Genomic DNA, 7123 nt, shown 5'->3' with positions numbered 1-7123 from the left:
GAAGCCCTTCCTTTGCCCACTGGGGCTGGACCCGGGAGGATTCAAAGAGTAGGAGTGAGGGAGAAACATGCAAGCAGGGTGATTGGCTGAGCAGAAGCACTGCTGTGGGGAAAGGCCTGGAGTGTTCTGGGAGAATCAGGGCCAAATGGCCAAAGGACTTAAACACCAAGCTAAGGAACTGGGACTTGATTTTTGCAGGTGACAATGAATCCACTTACCCTCTGGTTGCAGAGAGACGTCACACCCAGAGTCATTCAAGAAAAATAGATTTCGAGAGTCATGGTTTGTCCCAGCTAGAAAGGACACTGAGACCTTGAGAGGGGCCAGTGGCTTGGGCAAGGTCAATCATGACGTTGTAGAAATCAAGCTTTCACTTGAAATCTCAGAAGGCCTTGCAGATTTGTACAAGTAGAGAGGAGGGAGGAATGGCTGCGAGAACAGGGGTCCCAGGGAGAAGGGAGGAAATGGACCTGATTTTAGGCAACCCTACATCTCATCCTGACACCCACCGAGGCCGTCAGGTGTGGTTTTGAGTAGGCGGCTCCCAACAGGGGCAGCCATGTCCCCAGAATCCTGGGCCAGGGCCGATGTCCCAAGGAGGACCCCAGAGCCCAGCCATGGGCCATGGGAAAGCCTATGGGAAAAGTTTTGTCTGGGAAATGGAAAGGCTGGCTGGGCCTGGTTGGCCAGACAAGTGTCCTGGTTTGAGAGAAGCCAGGCCCAGCTCAGAAAGGGCAGCCATCCCCAGTTTACTGGGAAGCCAATTAGAGCTGGGATGAGGTGGGGTCCTGGAGGCCTCTGACCTCGGTCCTCCACTCCCACCTGGCAATCATTAGGTTGGCTTGGAGGATCCCTGTCAAGAGAGCTAGACTTCTGGGATGCATCAAGGTGAAAGGGAGGCTGGCAGAGAGGACCCCTGTGCCCAGACCTCACACCGAGGGCCTCCCAGGACTGCTGGCTCCCCTGGGCATGTCAAAAAGACAGTTCAAAGACCTGGCCAGCCCCTTATCAAGCCATGTGTCCTTCCTCCCGCCATGTGGAAGGCCATGTGTCCATCTCTCACAGGTTAGTCTGGACCTATGGGATTGGAGGGGAGGGACTGCTTCTCAGAACAATGGGCTGATTCATCAGATGAAAGGTGATAGGAAGTGCTAAACTCTGGGACTGGAAACCTTGGATCCAGGAATCCCCAGGATGCATGGCACTGGGGAGCATGTCCTGGGGCTGAGACCATGCCTCTTCTTTCCCCAACCTCCATAATCAACGGCCAGGTCTCCAAAACGTCAATGTCCTCATCTGTAAAATGGGCATAATTCCTTCCCCAGAGGGCTGCCTTGAAACTGAAACAAGAGACTGCACACACAACTCTCAACACATCCCAAGCACAAAGTACGTACTCAGTAAGCGCTAGGCCAGCTGACTCCCTTTTGATCCCTACAGAAGGGTCAGAACAGAACAGGTGAAAAACCACCGATGCATGATGTTTCTACATAGTAGAATTTGGAGGATCCATATCATCTAGCCCCTACCACCTCTATCCTGCTAATACAGCAGTAGAGGCCCAGAAAGGTTAAGTGGCTTATCCAAGATCACACAGCCCATCAGCGGTAGAGCTGGGACGGGAACCCAGGATGCCTGCATCACAGAACACTCAACTACGGTTGTCTCACAGCCCGGACTCAGCCCAGAGCAGTGCCTGGTGGCTTTCAGTACTCCTCCTTCTCCACAGAATGCCTCAATGAGCATGAGGTGTTGTCCCAGCAAGGCTGAGGCTGGAGATGGGGTATCCTCTGCTTTTGTGCTGCAGCAGCCCAGCCCCATGCAGGCAGAAAGAGAAAGAGAGAGAGAGAGAGAGAGAGAGAGAGAGAGAGAGAGGTTTTATTGGGCTACCATATCACATTGCAAGCTCCTATCTCATTTGCTGTTCATGAATCCCTGGCCCCCCTTCCCTTGCTCTTTCGCGGGCAGATCTGCATGGTTTGCATTATTTCCCTTTCCGCCCACCCCCTCCCCGGATATCTTGGTTCCATATTTTCCACGCTGAGGCTCGGTTTACTCCTGGCTGGGCTCCGGGCCTGCACCTGGGTTCTAAAAGAAAGGTCCCAGGATAGGGGATGGGGTGGGGGTGGGCGAGTGTGCTGGGTGGGGGATGGGGGGTGCCGCTGGTCATCCCACCTTTCTCTCCGTGGGGACAGGCAACCAGAGCATCCCACTTACACTCTACCTTTCTCTACTTGCCCTTGAGATGCTGTAATTCTCCAAGTCTATGCCCCAGATGCCTGCCCCTGAATCTCTTGATGCGGGTTAGAAGTGAAGATTCCTGGGCCCCACCCAGACCGACTGAATACAGACCTCTGGGGGACCTCCCAGGAATCTATATTATGACAATATTTCATTTGTAAATATTCTGCTTGACTCTTTGCCTTTAACTCTTCCCTGGCAAGAAGTTCCTTTTGATAGCTGACCTTGGTCACACCAATTTCAAGTTCATTTCACAAGTGTTCACTTACCACCCCCTACATTTTCTTGGTTCCCCTCCTCACTCTCTGGCTACTCTTCAGTTTCCTTTGCTGGCTCCTCTCTCTCTCCCATTCCTTGGCTGCTGCAAGGCCCAGGGCTCAATTCTTCCTCCTATTTTTCCACACCATCCAGACTCCCCGCATGAGCTCATCTCCTCTCCGCTCCAGCTCCTAGCTGCCTGCTGATAATCCCCACCCCAGGCCTCCAGCCCTGCCCTCTCCTCTGAACTTCAGCCCCATCCCAACTTGAGCATCAGGCAGACAGACCCCTTGAATTCAAAAGGACCTGTCCTGAGCTCATCTTTTTCCATGCCTGGTGAACTTTCCGAAGAATACACCTGATCATACTTCAAGACCTATCAGGAGCTCTCCTTGGCCTACCAGAGGAAGTCCACACTCTACAGCCACAACTCGGGGGCCCCTGTTTACCTCTCCAGCCTGCTCTCTCCTCGCTTCTCTCCTCAATCCCTCACCCCTGGCTTCCCTGCTCCTGATCAGTTGAATGACTCACAGTTCTATCAATGCACCCGGTGCCCCTCACCTCTGGCCCCTGCATATGTTACTCTCACTTCCTGGAACATAGAGGCATGGTGGGTGAAGTGGGGCAGAAGGGTACACTACCTTCAAGCACTGGTCTTTGGGGCTGAGACTCTAGTTTCAGTGTCCTTAGCAAGCCTAGGGGGGCCGCCAAGGGTATGGACACATCCCCCCCAACACTATTCCTCAACAGTGCCAAGTTGGGGAACACCAAGTCCAAGCCTACTGGTTTTTCAGGCATTTCTTCCTCTAGGAAGCCTCTTCATACCCTTCCAGTCTGGGCTATAAATGGGACGATGATCATAGATAAGCCTCTAACAATAGTGCCTGGCGATACACCTTTGTTAATAATTGAGTGAATGTGTCCCTCTAACTTTCCTCTGTCAATATATTATGATGGACAACATCAAGTCTGTCTCCCACCCTAGAGTGTGAGCTCACTAAGAGCTGGGGCAGCATCTTCTCTCCATGTGCAGCCCCAGTGTCCGGCACACAGCAGGAGGTGCTCCACGAAGGTTGGATGAATGAGCTTACTGAGGCCCCTCTGTGCCTGGCTCTGCACCATGTCCCCGGGAAGGAGGCAATGATTAGAAAGCGATGTCATGACCCCTGCTGTTGAGACACTGGGAGCTCCACCTGGTGTGCAAAGGGTAAAAGAATAGAGGAGTTTGCTCTTCAGAGTGGGGTGAGGAGGAGGGAGTGGGAGAGAAGCGTTCCCAGGAGAGGTAGCTTTTGACAGAGCCTTGTTGGCTGAGGTATCCAAGTCTTTTTTCCTTGATTATAAAAATTAAGACTCTTTGGTCTATTAAAGCTAAGTGCTGCTCATTCGCTTTCTCAGTTCATCAAGATACCAAACCTAGGAATAGATATTATCATCCCTTGACCAATGGCCAAGCAGAGGCTCAAAGGAGATAGGCCCAGGTCATTCATGCAATCATGCAATGAGAAGCAAAATTGTGACTTGGTCCTGGATTTCCTTGACCCCAGAGATTACAGGGTTAACACCACCTTCTCCTGCCTCTAAATCTTTACACACTATAGAACATTGCAAACACTCTGTCTCCTAAAAATTACCTTCAATCTGCCCCCTGCAGAGTGTCACTGTTAAGTTAGGCACATAAGGGCCCAAGCTTCTTCTCCTGTTGCAGCTCCACAATTGAGAGGCTGCAGAGGGTGAGGATTTAAAGCCTGGACTCTCAGCCAGCTCTGCCATGTGAACTGTGTGTCACTGAGCAAGACGCTGTACTTCTCTGGGCCTCAGTTTCTTCATGTGTCATATAGCGATGCGAATAATAGTACCTAATCGAGAGAGTTGTTATGAAGATCAAATAAGCTATAAAAAGCTTAGAAGAGTGCCTGGAACATAGTAAGTGCTCAACCTGAATAAGTCATCATCATGTACCTGTTCTACCAAAAACAAAAAAGCAGAACAAATAAACAAAGAAAAAGCCAATAACTGAAAGAAAACAACAACAAAACAAAAACAGACAAACAAAAAACCAGGAATGTACTATATAGGTAGCTTGGTATCCTGCTTCTTCCTGTGGGGTAGGACTTTGTCAGGTGGAGAAGGGCATCCTAAGCAGACAGGGAAATGAGTGTAAAAGCATGGCAAGTGGGGCAAATTTGTGAGGACGTGCGTTTGGGGAAGTTCAGAGAGGACCAGGGCAGCAGGCGATGCAGATGAGGGCTGGTCACCGGGGCCTGGAAGGCTTCCTTGACATGATCAGGCTGGGAAGGGAGCCCAGGACTCCGCAAGGCTCCTGTGAGCACAGGCCTGCGGCTGGAGAGCAGAGTTCTCAGCCCTCGTCTCCTTTGGCAGAGCCCCCAGTGGGACAGCTGGGATTGGACTGGCCTTCCCTGGGGGCCAGGGTTTGTGCTGTCTGCCCAGGCGGCTCTCTGCCCAGGGCCCGGGCTGGAAGCCTACTTCTCACTCAGACATCTGAGGCATTCTTTGCTTCTCAGCGAAGAGAAGAGAGGGGAAAGGGGTCGCAGGGGCAGGGCCCCCTCAGCATCTGGAGGCGCCACCTTGGGGTGAGCATGCCTCTGAAAGCCCAGGCTGGGGAAGGCAGGGTGAAGGGGCCAGGGCAGCCTGCCAGGGTGGGCTCCCCTTCTCAGCTGAGGTCTAATGGGAGCTGACAAGAGCAGCTGTGGGCCTTTGATCTGCCCTTCAGGTATGTGTCCCAGCTCGGGATGGGGAAGCTGGAATGAGGAATGTTGATGGGGGTGGAGATAAGAGAGGATCAGTCCAACCAGGCAGAAAGGGCCGGGGCCACCAGGCGAGGGCTCCAAGGAAGAAAGAGAAGATTTAGTAAGCTAGAAAAAGACCTGCGTAGCTCCCACAGGAATGGCCGCCTGGCCCCTTCCTCCCCAACTGAGGGGGAGGCCCTGAAGGTGAGAGGTTCGTCTGGACTCGGCCTCAGCCTCGGCCAGCCCCTCTCCCATGGGTGGGGCTCAGACTGCCATGTGGTCTCCATTTCAGGTCTGCACACGGCTCTCCACCCTGCCGCACCTGGCCAGACTCGATTGAGGTGGGGTCGGGCTAAGACTGGAGTCCGGCCTCAGCAGGTGAATTGGGGTGGGGGCCTCCTGAAACTGCCAGCCCTGAGATCAGAGGCCCAGCCTGGGCCCAGTGGGTATTTTTGCAGTTGGCCGCAGCCCAGGAGACACCTGCTTGGCATGGCCCAGACACATCAGCGAGTCTTCCCCTCGCAGATTCTTAGGCCATCACCATACCCAGTGGTCAAATAGCATTTTCTTGATGACTTCCCTTCCAGGGACAGGTTGCTCATCACCTCTCCAAACGGCTTATGGACTTGCTTTGTCACACCTAGCATCTCTGCCCCACCCTGGACTGATTCCATCTGCCTCTTTCAACAAAATCCCCAGATGCAGGCCGAGGGAAAATCAGGACATGAGCCCTGCAGAAGACTAGGCCATGGACTGAAAGGACTGGTGAGAGCCTGGGACTCCACTAGGCTCCAACAGACCCTGGGGGAACCAAACTCGGGGCTCCAGGAGGCAGAGCACAGCCTTAGGACAATGAGGAAAGGGCAGTACAGAGCTGGGAGGGGAGTTCCCCGGGCACACAGCTCTGCGCAGCCCCGCCAAAGGCTGTGGTCCTTCCTCCATTTCTGTCTCACTTCAGCCTGGGAGTGTGAAAGCTGGCCAGGGCTCTGAAAGCCATCTCATCCCATTCCCACCTCATGGCCTGCCAAGGACTTCTCCCCACGTACCTCCAGCCCCAGGAGCCATGGCACCATCCCCTTCTTGGGCTGCTCCGATTGTTAGAAAGTGATTCCCTGTGAATTGCTGGAATTTTCCTCCCTGTCCCTTTCCCCTGGGGCCTCCTCCACGTGATAAACTCTCAGAGATGGAGAGGCGACCTGGGGGTGGGGGTGGGAAGAACACTGTGATCTGCACTCCCCCCTCAAGTTTTCCGTGGCCTTTGGGTGGGCCTTTCCCCTCAGTGTTGTTTTAGAAATTTTCTGCCCCCATGACAGCTGTTTAGATTTCTAAAGATGGACACCATGCCTCCCACCCTTCCCCATAGTTTTCTCTTTTCCAGGAAAAACAACTCCAGTTCCTTCAAATGACCCTCCTAGTTAGTATGTGAGTCCCTACCCCCTCCCCAGCCAGCTAATTCCCAGAATGGCTTTCTTAAGGGGCCCAGAAATTTAGAGGAAGGAGTGGAGACCAATGTTGGACTCTCATCTCTCTCTTTCTCTGCCCAGACTTGCCCATGACCTTGTAGGTGCCCAGAGCTGCCTCTAATCTTAATGTCCCAAACAGCAGGCCCCCAAGCAAGCCCCTGACACCATTGCCAAGTCTTTGTGCCCTCCTGACTCCTTCTTTCGCCTCCTGCAGGGCCTAAACTTTGCAGAGGGCGAAGAGCTCCTCAGGAAGCAAGCCTACCCTCCAGGACCTTGATCTTGCTCTTTCCTAAAGAACCCAGCTCCACGAACAAGGCAGGCTTGAAGCCTCCTGTTTGGTTTGCCTGGCTTTATGGTTGCCCCTCCTGGAAACCCCTCAGCTTCTTCAGAGGCCAGACCTCACAATCTGACAAA

Source organism: Camelus dromedarius, chromosome X (assembly GCF_036321535.1).
Source record: "Camelus dromedarius isolate mCamDro1 chromosome X, mCamDro1.pat, whole genome shotgun sequence".
In the NCBI taxonomy this organism is placed as follows: domain Eukaryota; kingdom Metazoa; phylum Chordata; class Mammalia; order Artiodactyla; family Camelidae; genus Camelus; species Camelus dromedarius.
This window is presented reverse-complemented; position numbering follows the sequence as displayed.